Consider the following 16,832-nt stretch of genomic DNA (forward strand, 5'->3'; position numbering starts at 1 on the left):
AAATCAGTCTGATCAGATGGTCACCATGATGATTTTATGAAATATATCAAACAACTCAAAATTAAAAAAAAATTATTTCAATATTATAATATTCTTAAAAATAATACTGTGTAATTTCATAATAAAAATATTGAATCCTTATAGATCTCCCATGTAGATTGATACCGGATACGTGCTAATTTATAATATCGTATATTTAATTTATTGATAGTAATTTGAGCTGTAATGTTTATGATAAAATTTAATTACAAAAAGTTTAAAAATTTATTGTATCATTTATATACGTGTGTTGCAAGTGTTTACTATGTTTATAACTATTATATTTATATACATACACATATAATTATAAATTTATAACATATTACTCTTATGTAAAAGTTATATTGGATAAGGTCGTAAGGGTAGAGGGTTACGGTTGTTTGAAATAATGAAATATAATTGTAATATATTTATTATTGGAATCATTTTTATGGTTTTATACATAAACATCATACCAATTAGCGTGCAGTACAATGCATGTTTATTTGCGTGTTTTGCGGTGAACCGAGAAAGGATTGTTTTCACTTTATTTCACTTTTCTTTACTTCCCCTAGATGAATATAATACAACCTAATCAAATGAAATATTGTTTAATCAAAGTGATTATATATAGACAATGTTATCAATTATTTAGACTCAATTAAGCAGCATATTACAATAAAAATAAAATAGTCAATTTGTACTTTAACAAATAAAGTTAATTGGCTTTAATTTTTAATTTACTACGCGACTATTACATAATTATATATTATATTGGTACTCGGAAGAGAGAGAGAGAGAGAGAGAGTGAAGTATATGTTGTGAATCGGAAATAGAAACCATTATTAGAACTAATGAATTTCGATTTCGATGCGATAATTTGAAGTGACTGAATTGTATTCCTAAATTGCACTGCAATATCAAATTACTCTGAAATTTCTCAACCATGTTATGGAAAATAATTTTAGAAGAATATGGAGAAGGGAGAATCATAGCAGCTCAACTATTTTTCAGTTAACTCACAGATATACTTTGTAAGTTTAACAGTTTTAAGAAAACATTAGACAAGTTCCCGAATAAAGAAATGTCTATGACCTATAATAGTTTAATATTAGTGGCTAACAAAAAAAAAAAAAAATAGAATCATAAAACACAATTGTTAGACTTACTTAAGTGTTATAAACAGAAAAGTAATAGGTGTGTAGAACTAATAAATATACTTTTGCGTTGCTTTTAATAATGCACATCCTCAAATAATATGGACGTTAATAGATTAGTTCGAACAAATTAAATTTAAGGAAATACTCAGTGTTTGTTAGTTTTATTTTTAAAAGTATCAAATTAAACATTTAAGTCAAAGCAATCAAAGTAAGTGAAATAAAAATAATGAAATAAATAATGTGTTGTTTATCTATATAGGTATCAATATATTAGTTTCATATATTGACTCCTTAGGAATACTCCATTAAAATAATCTATCTACTATCAAGTATCCCTCTACCATCGTCTTCATATCAACATCCTTTCATCATGTTTAACCACCCCAGGTAACTTATAACGTGTTATATTTTGTTTTATGAGTTATAACTAAATGAGGTTTGAGTTCAGAAACAAATTTATTAAATATTTAATAGTTAAATCATAACATTATTTATTTAGTTACGAAAATCAAAATGTCATTACATTATTAACTATCTATTGTAATTATATTTTAACGAATTTTTCTCAGATTTTTATAAATGAAAATCATGCAATTATTCAACTAGATTATATTTTAGATGTTTGTCCACCTATATTTGTAATTTAGCGCTTGGAGTTTGATCTGAAGTGCCGTAAGTTTGTTAAACGTAGAAATATTTTAAACTTACAGAATACTCATTGCTGAATTATATTTATTAAATAATAATCATTAACTTATTACATTTTTTTAACCGTTTTTAAAATTACTTCTCGAGTCAATTGCAAATTTGATTTTGAGCAAAATAATAAAATACATTTTAAAATATTTTTTTGCTGTAAAACGATTAAGGTAGGTGGGTGGGTAGGTAGTTAATAAATTTATATATTATACATGTGAATACGAAAGGGTCATGATTTCATGAATTATTAACGTTGTTTGTGCGATCTAATGTCGATTAAATTGTGTGTACGGTATACCTATAAGAACATAAAAGTATTCGCCTGAAGCCTGGTTGATTAAAATAACGAGAAAACCGTGAGTAATGAGATCATTGGACGAGTTATGTATAGTTGTACATAAATATGAATAATGTAACTACGCCACTACGGTGCACACATACACACCTAAGTACGATCACCCCTTTTTCCTTGCATTTCAACAATGCATTTTTTAAATTTTGATTTTGGAATATTCAATGACACGAAATAGCCATATTTCTTAAATTTTAAATTTTTATTCCATTCAAGGAGTGTCCATTGGCGATAACAACTTTTTTTCAAACGATAAATACCCTTTTCCCTGTATATTCTTAAGTAAACTATTTTTTTTGAAAATGTCAATGATCCTAAATCAAAATTCAAATTAGTAGTTTTTGAGGTTTGTGTAATAAGAAAAATATAGGACCATCATAACAGGCTTAAAATATAAGAGGGCTATGCTGACTTTAAAATTAAAGTTATCTATCAACATTTTATTACTTTCTACTTGTTTGTAATATTATAATAAAAAATTTTCAAAAAAATCACTTGTTTCATAATTTCTAACAGAAAATGTTGGTCCTAATTTGAAAAAAAGAAGTTTATATGGACGTTCCTTAAAAGAGAAAAAATGAAGTATTTGAAAATATGATTAGTGAAGTATGCCTACTTAAAAAAGTCCAAGAACCCTAATTATAAATTCATTACTAAAGGAAAATATGTAGTTGAGCTTGGTGAATCATTTTTTTAATTGAATGGTACTTACGTAATTGTAAAATGAATCGATAAATACCACGGATGTGGTATAAAATCATATTATATTTTATTGTCAATTTTATTATATTTTTCGTAAAAAAAAAAAACTGTCTTTCAACGCTATTATGTGATGAGTATAATTGATTTTCCGATTTCACAAATTACCTCAAAATTAATCAATGAAAGCAAATATTTGATTTTTAAGCTTATCTAAAATACATTACGTGCTTAATAATAATAATATATCCCCTGCAATAGAATTAAAAACGTTTGAAAAAAATATTCATAAATGGGGTGTAAGTACCTGTAGGTTCGTGTTATAAAAAAGTATTTGAAGATTGATATTGGAGAAAAAAACGAAATTATTACGAGTTAATTAATTTGATTTGTTACTATATGGTTTATTATTCAAATTATAGTGTGCCAAAGTTCTGGTGGATTTTATAGTTTCGATAAAACAATATAATAACTGTCCATTTCGCATCACTACCATGTCTGCATAACACAAATAATAAATATATTATAATTGCATATCGCATTTCTGCACTGTTTTCGTTATGACAGACGTCATATTGCCTTAAAAAATGCATTTGATGGGATATAGAAAACAAAAAATATGTTAGATTTCCTAATTTATTTTCGTTATCGTAGTGCTTATGACTGATGACTATATATTATATGATATTATAAGAGTATCAGCGTTATTATTATTATTATAGGCACGCACTTTGTGAGGAGTCATCAAATTCTGACTTCTTTGATCAAAAAAATTTAAAAAAAACAGTGTATATAACTCACATTAATCGGTTATATTCGCTGGTAAACGATTTTCCGTTTCACCGAATATCGGTAATCTAGGAGATTTAAAACCACTAGGATTTTGGTTATTTAATTGTATATCTAAACCCGGATAGTTTGATTTAATGTCATCGGTTATATATAAAATATTTTAGAAAATTAAAGATCTGAGTTTGGGATTTTCAAACCATCGTTTTTGGCGAATTAAGATTTGCATAAAACTATAGCAGTGCTGTGAAAACTAGTATTGTTATTACTTATTATAATATAGATTATGGATATAAAATGATATGTCACGTTGCGAATGAGTAATGAAAACTCACGTTTTCGTATTATTTCCGTTTCTATTTCCTTCTCCTCCTCCTCCATCAACTAACACAGAAACGTGGAAATCGACGCACGCACTTTCCTTCTCGGCGCTTAATACGTATATAATAATAATGTTATAGCAGCGATTTTCTCGGTCGATTTTTCGATTTAACTCCCATCTGCTGCTACGCGGGCATGCGTGCGCACATGTGATACCGCACCCGGGGCGGCACTAACCGCGGTTCAGTCATGAAAACGGGCCAGAATACGACGACGCTGTCGCCGCTGGCCATGTGCGCACGTCTATGTTCGCTTTAAAAAACGAACATCAAACCCTTGTGAATTGAGCAATATTATAATATTATGAATATATCACAGTCTGCTCAAACCCTGAGGGGAATATTTCATATCCGACATCTGCACTACCCTCCGCGATATAAATCGAAATTTATATTAATATTTTAAATTCGATATTATATTATTTTATCGTCATCGAATAATATTATTATCCTATATCTATACCTATATCTATAGACGGATCATAATAATTATTATAGTCTGACATTTTAATTAAATCGAATTTCACATTGCATATGTATTGTTATGTTCGTATACTATCGCCACCGAAGGGTCTACTACCAATTAGTCACGAAATATACGTACGCCATACCTCTACAACACACACACACATGTACATCCTCAATTTAATGCGTATTGTTTTTAAGGAGATGATATGGTTTGTAGTGTGATAAAAATCAGTGTGCGGGTATGTGTGTGTGTGCTCTACTCATGCCGCGTGATGGTGAATATCAAACTTGGACCCTTCGGTTGTGATGGCAGACGATGTAAAATCCCATTGTTTTATAAATCTAAACATATAATGATGTATATTATATGGTAGGATTTTCTTTCTTTGACGAGTGCCCTTTTAGCTTTGAAAACTCTTCTTGAGCTTGTATCTTTATATATAAATATATATGTCACCGTGTACAACCTGCACTTCACTCGTAGTATATAGATAATATGTTCGTATCGAGGGGAAAAAAATACTAAATTCATTATCGCGTAGATAGATTCGTTCGAAATATCGGTGGTTGAATTTAAAAGGAAATGTCTGCTACATGTTATAATAATCCGTTTTGTTGTACATCCACATTTTTATGACATTATAAACATTATTATTACAACATTATTACCTACATTATAGAGGTGTATAAAGATACGCGTGTCCATTTTAAACGGCGAACATGTTTAATGTACTTTTAAATTTTGTGTTTGTCACGCGTGTAATCCATAATAATATTTTGATCGCAGCTAGCTGATAAAATGTGTGTTTTATATAACGATTTTTACTCACACCGTATTATTAAATATTAAACGCCGCCACACATTCATCGGGATGATAAACCAGTAATTACATTGGTTTGTGTAATATTTATTTTGATCACGCGTATCTACCGTATTCGTACCGTACGAACTACTGAGCTATAATACTGTATATAGGTGCTAGTAATATGCCCCCACGTGACCCAAATTAGTGCTTTCATTTATCGATTCTCCAGGTTTCTTAATTGAGAATTTTATTTGTTCTCCTTAACTCCTTATTTGAATAATCGCTGTTCATTTTTCATTATGGCTATTATTTTATCAACTGTCAAAATATAAAGAATGCTGAATTTATATTTCAATTAAAAAAAAAAATTATGTATATATCTGCGCTAAATAATCGCCAAAATGCGTGCTACATGTTTGATGACACTACGGTGTTAAATAATTTGCGATTTGTTTCTAAATTAAAAATAAAGAAATTAATGAAAATAAAATTTTGAAACGTTAATATATGTATATTTTCAGAAAAATAAACTCTACAATATGGCTATAGTTGATTTTTTTGGAAATAATTAAATATAAAAATATATTTTTTAACTTTTTTACCAAAACACAAAAATAAATTAAAATATGAAATAATTGTTGTTCTTGTCCCTGCGAGTCTTACTACAAAACCATAATTTTGATATCTACATTATTTAGGGATATATCACAATGGGTTATTCCTCGCGGGACACCCTATATGTATGATTGAATATTAATTATTTATGATACAAAAAGGCAAATATTGTCAGTCGTTTAATTACGGCTCATTGAATCAATAATTATATATTATTTCAGAAAATATGTTAATACCTATCATGTTGAATAAAGTTTCGTACTGTTAACAACTAAAGATGTAAAAGCACTTAGGTATGTTAAATTTTATCACGAAAACATTATATTATATAGGTAGGAACTGATGGTTGAGTATATAATATTATCATACCGGAAGCTGTTTGGATAGGTAGTTTGTGTGAACCATTTGACATTTCGGAACCAAAACGTATATTATACGTGTCACATTATATCTTTTTTTTTGGGCTAGGTAAGGGAAGAATAACACATATATTATTATTAAATGCTGCCATGTCACGACAACCATAATAAATAAGATGCATTGAAAAATCGCTACTCTGGATAAAAGTGCGACCTGCAATGGATATTGAAAGTATAACAATACATGCAAAATGCATCAAGAAGCAATACAAGTCAAAACTCTTATAAAAGTAATTATAATTAATATTAAGTTATGTTATTAAAAATATAAAACTTAATTATTAGTATTGGGGTAATAAGTGTGTATGTAATCAAAAGTTGTGCTTTCATCAATGTATTATTTTCAACATCTAAACTAAAAATGAATAAATGGGTCATAGGATCAGAGATTTGCGACTCGGTGAATTGGAAATGTATTCAACCATCAGCCCCAACAGAGCTGCTGTAGCGACAACATCGTAGAGAAGTGCAAAAACAAATGCAAATTGAATCGAGAGAATTAATAGTATTATGTATGTATATATATTACTTTGTCCTCGGGGTTTATAATTAGTTGCATTAGACAGTATTGTCTTAGTTAGAATCAAATTCTCAGTTAAGATACAATAGAATAATATTAATAATATTCTTATATGTTTATTACAAGATCAGTATAATATAATAAACACATATTATGTGTATCTACTGTATACAATTTAATATACAACAAACACATGAATTGTATAAGTAGGTAGATTTACACAATGAAATACGTTTCATTAAACTTATGTATAGGTATACCTACTAAGTTCACATAATATTAGTATTTAATTTAATGTACTTACACGGGGATGTAAAGGTGAATGGAAAAACAGAGCTTTGAAAATAAATGAGTCACATGTTAAATTGCTTCGAATATATTTATCCGTTTTTCAGGTACATTTTAGCAATGAGTGTAAATTAAATTATATTATTATGACGATAAAAGAATTAATAACTTATGTCTTATATAGTATAGACATTGAGTTAAAAAAAAAAAAAAAACGTTGCGTGTTTATCGGTAAATTAAAACAAGATATTATTTGAAATAAGTTTAGAGTTCGCGGATATAATTAATATAATTATTTATAATACGTTTATCGAGGAAGTCGGATTAATATATTGGTTGTAGTAGCGGTAATTTAAATAATAAAAAAAAAAAAAAATGAGATCTAGGTATTTGTGATTATTTTTGGATTTTGAATACCAACGTGTGCTTAGAAGAAATGATGGTGGTCAATTGTATGGGGGATATTGTGTTATTTTTACATTGTGCGATTTATTTTAATATTAAATATTAAAATAATATAATTTATTCACTATTGTAACTTTCGTTGTAATAATTATACAATATATCTAATATAGGTTACTGCCTATGTATATTATAGTGGGTACACGGTACACCGATTCGATTTTATACAAAGCGATATGCGTACATCATTATACCTACGGCTAATAAACTACCTATAAATTATTATACCTATGTATAGATACGTCACACCAAAACACTAAAAATTATAATCGTTGTGCCTAAATTGTATTGTCATTTATATTATGCCTCGCGGTTGCAGTGTTTAAACATCACGTAGTGTCAACAAATGAGAAACCCACGTTGTAGCCATTTCGTCTTCGGAAAACAAACAGTTTGCACGATCAATTTGTTTGCACTGTGTGTACTTATACTTACACTATGTATATATATAAAAAATATTATACTATGTGTGTATGTATGTGTGTGTGTCGGTGTGTGTGTTGTACTAGTAATAGTATACTTAGGTATCACCTAACTTAGGTTGGGCTTGGTAATTTCGGCCTTCGGGGCTTTGTGAAAAATATTTTTGTTGTGCTATTCAGTGGTGTGTTTAAACGGTAGTTTGGAGTCTCAGTCAACGAGAGTGCGACTTGATAAACGAATCTTGGATAAGTGGATGAATCATACATGAAAACAATTCGTTCTTTAGCCATTTGTATCAACTAAGAGCTAAGGCCAATTAATATTATATTATAATACAACTGATACTGTATTACAAGATCAATAATCATCTTGAAACTTTAACAGTATGAAATTATCTTAATATCCGATCATTTATTCATATCGACTAACCACGGAGTTTTATATTTATATCGAATAACCACGGAGTTTTAATGGAACACCAACCTAACATGCTCAGTAAATCACGATCATAAGTCAAATCATCCACACCCTTTACCATGGCACAAAACATTGAGTAGGTAACTATATGGATCAAATTATTTTAGATTGATCTGTATCTCTCTATTAGCTCAAATTCAACCACTTGCATGGTCCATGACTATCAAATTATATACATAGTTGAATATACTGTATATTATAATATATATATATACAATGTGATCACAATATTAGTTAATTCTGAATATCTCAGCAGGGTAATCTTGAATAATATTGAAATGAGGTTTTCGGGAGAAAAGGTAATAAGTACTTAAATACATATTTTCAGATTAATTTCAAATGTTTAGTTTTCTCGGTACGCACATGCGCAATACAACTTACTTTTTTTAAATGGAAACCCACATTTTTTTTCTGAAGATTCGGGTAGAGTATTTTTTATTTTTTTATTTATTGTATAAAAAGTTGTTTTCTATTTTCAAAACTGACCAAGTTAGAGTAAGCCAAAAATTGAATTTCTGCATAATATTCGTGTTTAATGATATTTTCATTTATAATCACTGGAAATAATTAAACAAGTGTGAAATAATCAAACACATTCATTCAACAATTTAGTAGATGTTGTTAATTTATGGTGTGGGTTGGTTGGTGGAAAGCTAATGAGACCATTCTTCTATGATAGTATTACGCTTAATGGCAGATGATATCTTAATTTTTTAACCAAAGAATTTCCAAGACTGTTGGATGATGTTTTACTAGATACTCGAGAACGTATGTTTTCCAGTAAGATTGAACAGTATTCTAAAATGCAATTATTGATAGACAACATTTAAATTAGATATTTCCGATGAATAAGAACTAATGACATTGTTATTTGGTCTGCGTGATCCCCAGATTTAACGCCATTAGATTTTTTTATGGGGATATTTAAAGACATGCAAGTTTATGCAGATTCAACTGTCAATCTTCAAAACTTAAAAAAAATACAGGCTGCATGTGATATTTTGAGTAAGGACCAAGTTAAGGCGGCAACTTCGACTAGATTTTTGAGACGACTTGAATCATGTTTAGAACATGATGGCAAAAATTTCGAACAATTCATACGATAAATTTATTTAATACATTTTATTTTTATTATAATATTAATATTACTATAATCGTTATAACTATTTCGTTAGATATTTAATAAATGCAGCTGATGAAATATCATACACCAAAAATAATGTTTAATCATTTCACACTAATTTAATTATTTCCAGTGGTTATAAGTGAAAATATAATTTAACACAAACTATGCATAAATTCAAACTTTGATTTACTCTAACTTGGTCTGTTTTGAAAATATAAAAAAACTTTTTATACAATAAACGTTTAAAAAAATATATTCTACTGAATCTTCAGAAAAAAAATTTGGGTTTCCATTTAAAAAAAGGCAAGTTGTATTGCACATGCGCGTACCGAGAGAGCTAAACATTTGAAATTGATCTGAAAATATGTATTTAAGTACTCCCTATCACCTCACAAAATCCCATTTCTATACAAGGTAACTCAGCTGAAATATTCAGTGGTACCTAATATCATGATCATACTGTACATCTATGTTAAATATAATCACATTTTGTAAATTTACATAATACACCTAATGGACATCAACGTCAAAAAGTACGTTATGTACTTCTCAAATATTCAATTTACCAATGTAATATATATATATATATATATACTTAAGGCTTATACTTATTTTAACTATAAATATGCAAAAACATAAAACAAAAGTATAATAATATACAAGAGTGGATTAAATTAGTTAAATATGTGTTAAACATTTATTGGATATGATATTGTGAAGTCAATTTATATTTTATATTAAACGGGGCTTAAAGATTTTGAAAAAAGAGAGTGATAGAATAAACTATAAAAAATTCAAAAACATTGAGCAACACATTCCCAGATTGATATATGAATATATGGTACGTTTAGAGGTTTAGAGGTTTTATGAATTTTCCAGCAATTATAGAAAAAATAATAAAATACAATGAGAGAAGATGCCAAGATGGCATGTGAGTGAGTGAGGACATTTTTTCAACAATATTTTTTGCGGGAACCACGTAAGTTAAAATGGTTTTTCAAGAGGATTAAATATGTATGTACTGTAGGTATAGTAGACACAACAACTGAATCATACCTTTTGTACGTTATTTAATTTATTAATATTATTTCAAACAATAAAGGATTTTTTTTTATCTTGATTTATCAACAAAATATTGTTAAAGTAATAAAATATTTAGTTATACACGATAAGTAAAAACTTAAAATCTGTATACTTGGGTAAAAATATGAATTTTATTTTATATTTATAATGAAAGGAATGCACGAATACACATTGAACAAGATTTTGAGTATAAAATATCTCTAAATGCACTAAAGTCACAAGTACCGGTAATACAACAACCAATAAAATGATAATTAAGATGTATGTTTAATTGGGGTTTTGATACAAAGGTATTATCGGGAAATAAAATAAAATTCTATATACGTTATAATAAAAGAATATCATAATACTGTTATAAAAAATAATACTATACAGGGTGATTCTTTTATCAAACAACACTCATTATTTCAAAATTTTAGAACCATCTTGTTCTAGAACTATATATTTTTTAAATATTTTCACCCTTATATTTATCAGGTTAACCATTATCAACTTTTGATTTTCAAATGACAACCTATACTTAAAATTTCATAAACTAAAAAGGCTATTTTTTCAATGAATTTTCACGTTTAAATTTTCATTTTTCGTTAATCCGTTTACAAGATATAGCCTCCCAAAGTTGGGTGGTATTGGGTGGTGTTTGTGTGTTATAGGTGTATGTTAGGTGGTATTTACACACAAACACCATATAAGTGTTGTTTGATAAAAGAATCACCCTGTATAATACAGATTTTATTGGTAATAATAAATTGTGCGTCGAGTAATTTAATAAGTATCTTATAGAGGTGTTGACGATGTTGATTGTTCAGATAGAAATTATGTATATTTGAATATTTGAATTATTATGGCTAATTTCTCGATAAATACAGTTAAATGAGGGTTTTCTTTCTATGTGTAGGAACTTAATATTTTCCTATGCCTATTGTATTTTTCATAATACGAGGCTGCTTTTGTGCCGCAAAATATAAATTTTCCTGGTCAGTCCGAAACCTTAATCTATATTCTGTGTATATATTGTACGTCTTTTGCCCGACTACTGATTGCGGACTCTCGTTACCACGAAACATACGTTTAAGTATGATTATAATTATTTATGTTGTGTATAGCCGTATAGGTAATGCAAGATTGTAGCAAGAACCAGTAGTGTTCCTATCAGAAAACCAAATTTGCGCCCTCTCATTCAATTACGCTAAAAATAAACGACAATTTTTTAGATTTTTTTGATTTTCGTAATTGTCATATTTAAATTCAGAATGCCCACTCGATGAAATCACGCCCCTGGCAAATGTTCTCTTGCCAGTCCCTAGCTATGGTCTTGAGGTAATGTACCATCGCACTCGAAGGGCGAACACCATCAAAAACAACATCGCAGTCTGTCGGATTCACGCGTTTACCTTTATTTTTCTTAAATTCGTCGTCGCTCGCTCATCCGGCCGGCTTCTGTCGGTATAAGAAATCGGATACACGCCGCGCAACACTTATTAGCACTATTCAATAATTAGGTTTATAATATGAGTAAAATATTAGTAGTGGTCAGTTTAAGTATGACTTTAAGTATGACTTTATTATTAGTATATCATGACGTTGATATATATTATATTATTACAACCGAAAAAATCTAATGACGATAAAACGTTTTATTGTTTTATTTTATAGCATCTACGGAGACTAATGTAATAATAATATAATTATAACCGACCGCAGCGGCCCTGCAATACTGATACTGTCTGGAACAACACTTCACTTGGTATTGTGGAAGCGGCGCGGCGGCATTGGCAACGGCGGTCGAAGCAGCGACGACGACGGCGACGACGGCCGATCGATCGACATTTTGTGTTTTGCACACACGCGGCCGAATCGCGGCGACAACAAATAAAAAACAATAAAAAAAAAAAAACATAAAACCGAACATCACAATAATATAATAATATTACACACATACATATCCTACACGGGCGTATATAAATATATCATACCACTTCATGCCTAACAGCTATCGCTGCTGCCTACGCGATACATCCGCGTTTTGCGACGACCATAACCCACATAATAATATTATTATTATTATCATATTGTGATACACGTCATATTTTGTAATGATATGACGGTGGAGAGGATTGTTATAACTCGGTTCGGTGATGGCCGTTATAACGAATATCTTCGAAAATAATATTCGTCGTCGCCTCGTCGGGAATGTTCGTGTTGTTAGTTGTTACACACGTGTATGAAGAAAAACATTGAGTGTAAGTTGTTACACTTTGGTAAGTTAGGTTACCTACTGATTTCTTTCGAATAAGATTAACCACGCCAATATTCATGTATGTATAAGACCAGTACAACAAATGCTTATAAAGTGTTTTTGTAATTGTATGCATATATGAGTGAGGTGTGACTAGACTTCATCCATAGAGGTAGAATATTTTATTTTAATGTACAACGCCTTAATTTTAAAAACTAGTAACGACTAGTGGTACAAAGGGTTGAAAAATAACGATTGTCTAACTCATTTATTGGTGAGTACATAAGAGTAACGAAGTTTTTTTTATTATTATTAAAGCTTATAATATTATAGCATAATATTATGGTTTGGTCGTTTGATGTAATCGTTTTTAATGGAACCTTTTTTCGTGTTTATTACTTTATTAGTAATACTAACCAATTTGTTTAAAAATAGAAATACAAAAGCAGATACCCAAAAGCCAAAATCGTAGGTATCTATTATATAAGTAATCAATATTCTCTATTCAAAGAATATGAATATTTTTTCTTGAATCTAGACCAAAGAGGCGGTTCTTTTTGAAAATCGGAACACATACAACCTCTGCAGAGCTGCCACTGTAGTCACGTGCTCACACACATGTATGTATGCATGTATATATCATTTATTTAAAAAAAGTAAATGGTTTGACAAAAAATGTATAACATAATATGTAATATGTTTGAATTACGATTTAAGTATTAAAATAAAAGCATGACTGAATAATAACAGATATCACAAGGAGCCAAACATAGTTAAAAAGTCAGGACAATGATTATTAGTAAATGAACTTAACCTTACTTGCATATATTTCGTAGGTATAATAATGTAACAATTTAACAATTAAAGTGAGTATTAATTAAATAAAAAAGTTAAAACATACGTACAAACATCATGACGTGATACTATGCTAGAATCATTATAATTCAAAATTTGTACATGAATATTATCGTCGTCGCTCATACAGATAATGTGGATTTCATCGTTTCAGCAAAAATAATAATGAAAAAACTCGATACTGCGATAGATATTAATTACCTACCTACGTAAAAATATTAATATTACGGTCGTCGTGTTTTGACGCGTTTACGTCCTGATCACCCCCGCCAACCCAGTTTCCAATGTTTGTCGAGTACACGTATAACCACTTTTCCTCCCTTACCTCCTACGCATCATAGCCAACGCCACCACGCCACCACCGATACCAAACTTTGAAGCGCGTTTGACCCCGCGCGTGACCTACATTCTAGGGGTGTGCCTTCCTCTAGCGTGGCGTGGCGGTACGACTAAAGGGAACCACATCAGCGGTCATGGTTGTGTCAACGAGACGATATTGTTAGACAACAATGTCAATAAGAACAATTGGACTTTGGACAGTACCTATATTAATTCACTATGCACATCATAGTAATTCAAGAGGCACACTACGCTGCTTTTCTCGTTTCTTAAATCATATTATATTATACAACTCTTAATGCACTCGTGCAAAATCAATAGATTTTGTCGTTTACCACCCCTCCATGCGTCTCGCGTGGTTTTTTCGTCGAGGAAATCGGTAAATGGGTCATACTCCGCCTGCGACTATATATAAAATAACTATATCCGTAAGTAAACACGCGCCTCCAGAACTATACTCTCTCCCTCTCGCACACACACACACACACACACACACACAGTATTACCTATATTATCATTACCCACATCAGCCCATCATAATCACCATCATCGGGACGACTTACCCGCGTTGTCGTGTCCAAATTCAAAAGCTATATTGCGTCGTCGACCGGCTCCGCTCACTTCTCTTCGGCGGGCGCGATAGACTCTCGCGCGGTCGGTGGTCCCGTGTGACTGTACGGAGGTAGGTAGGAGTGTTTATCTAAAGCGTGCACGTTGTCTCGCCCGACCCGGTACGCACACACGCACGACGGAACAGTGACTCAATGACGAACCGCGCGCGCACGGTACTCGCGTACACCGCGACTAACTACTATAAATGGGCCCGTCCCTGCTGCAGGACGTGCGCGGTGGACCTCTCTCGGCGTGTAACGGCGGCGGCCGCGGAGTCCGTCCCGACGGATGTCCGTCCGTAAACCGTGACGACGTGTAGGCGGTGGAATAGCTGCAGCGATTGTGTCCGCGCTTGTCCCGTTTTCAGTCCATTGCCGAGTCGGAGTCGTCGGAGTCGTCTTCGGCGGGGTTGGGGGGCAGGTCGTGGTTTGACGGCGTGTAAAGCTCGTCGCAATATGGCGACGACCGTGAGAGACTGGACCAGCGGAGCGGTCGGCCGCCTGGCGCGCGCGCGATCGATAAAGGAAACGCCGCTGTTGTACGCGCAACGGTCGGCGCACGCGAGCTAGGCCTGCGCGCCCACAGCCGTAGAAAGTTTTACGTCTCCCCGACCCCCACGCACTTTTCACACCCCCGTCCACCCTTCGCGTTCCACGCGGACTGAACATTCGCCTACGCACACCACCGCGGCCCTCGAGTATTGTGTATGTTTGAGTTTTTCTACGCCTCCTCCATAGCTCTCCCACTCCTACGTTTTTTTCGTAACTCGTCGTTCTTGCCCACGCCACCGGGACAACTGCTAGACGTTTAGTCTCTCGTCGACTGGGTCGTCTCCCGCCTAGGAGACACAGACCCAGCCGTGGTACAGCGAGATGTGCTCTCGCGAGGGGCTACTGGATAGTGTAAGTGCCCGATAAATGTCTTCTGGATGATTTCACACAGAGTCCAGAATTTTTCGATACAATTAATGATGGAAAATTCTGGTCTGATAAAATATAGACCAATTAGAAAAAACAAAAAAGAAATAATAGATGTTACTTATTGGTTCAATTATTTAGGTGACCAGTTACGGACCAAATTATATTTCACTGCATTTCCATTTATCGACCGTCGATCGATATCATAATATTTTTGATCAGACACATTTATTTATAAATACTACTTCACGCTATCTTGGAAAAGTTTTATATGCAATAATTATGAAATACGATTTTGAATAATTATATTTCGAATTTTTAATAACCTAGCATATATAATATATAAATAACATAGATGGTCGATAAGTAATATGGACTATTCACAAACAAACAATTTAGTAGATACAAATATTTGTGCATATTTTTGGGTAATTCTGAATGTGTCCCTGTGTGACTATTGCACAACAATCATACCCAAACAGCCAAACATCTTTTGATATTTGTCAGATTACCAACAAATTTCGTTTATCTATGCCTGCTAGTCAAATATTAACAGTCCTGAATGACTGGGGGTCCAAGTGTAGTAGTTTAAAAAGTGAGAAAAATAAATTTCACTATTTTATCGACTAAATTTCAAATTGTGACTATTGGCCGTTCTGTTGAAATAAGTCGGTAAATACTAATTTATACATTTTATTATTATTATACAACCTTAAGTCGTTGTATGAGTACTCTATGTATCATAATGTATTGATCTTCTACTAATCTATTTGTTTTATAAAGAGAAAATAGATACTACAATGATAAAATGTAGTATGAATTATGATAACTACATGTAATGTTTTTGGAAAAATTGATTAACCATGCCTTTTGCAAAATGCGTCCTAATTGAAAAATAAAATATTTGTTTCAAAATAGAATATAATATTATGACAATATTTAAATATAATATATCCTAGACTTACAAATCATCTCCGTTCAGAATCGTTTTTCGTATACAATAATACCTATCATTGAATTCAAATCTTACCACCCTAGTCAGAGGTCCACCCCATCGGCCACCACCTAATGTACAGCAGAACGACA

At 31.5% G+C, this 16,832-nt stretch overlaps 1 protein-coding gene across 3 annotated transcripts in view; it reads right to left on the bottom strand.

Moving 5' to 3' along the window:
* LOC107166281 (synaptotagmin 1-like) overlaps positions 1–15,317 on the bottom strand; it is a 42,768-nt gene extending 27,451 nt beyond the window's left edge. Inside the window, exon 1 of one of the 3 annotated variants that reach the window (XM_015514879.2) lies at positions 14,781–15,317. The gene's annotated coding sequence lies outside the window, so the exon portion shown is untranslated. Of the gene's footprint in view, positions 1–12,178; positions 12,501–14,780 lie in introns of those variants that run through there. The other 2 variants (XM_015514877.2, XM_015514878.2) reach the window with 2 other exon arrangements.
* Between the last annotated feature and the right edge of the window lie 1,515 nt (positions 15,318–16,832).

Source organism: Diuraphis noxia, unplaced genomic scaffold (assembly GCF_037042655.1).
Source record: "Diuraphis noxia isolate RWA-SAM2 unplaced genomic scaffold, SU_Dnox_SAM2 contig0002, whole genome shotgun sequence".
In the NCBI taxonomy this organism is placed as follows: domain Eukaryota; kingdom Metazoa; phylum Arthropoda; class Insecta; order Hemiptera; family Aphididae; genus Diuraphis; species Diuraphis noxia.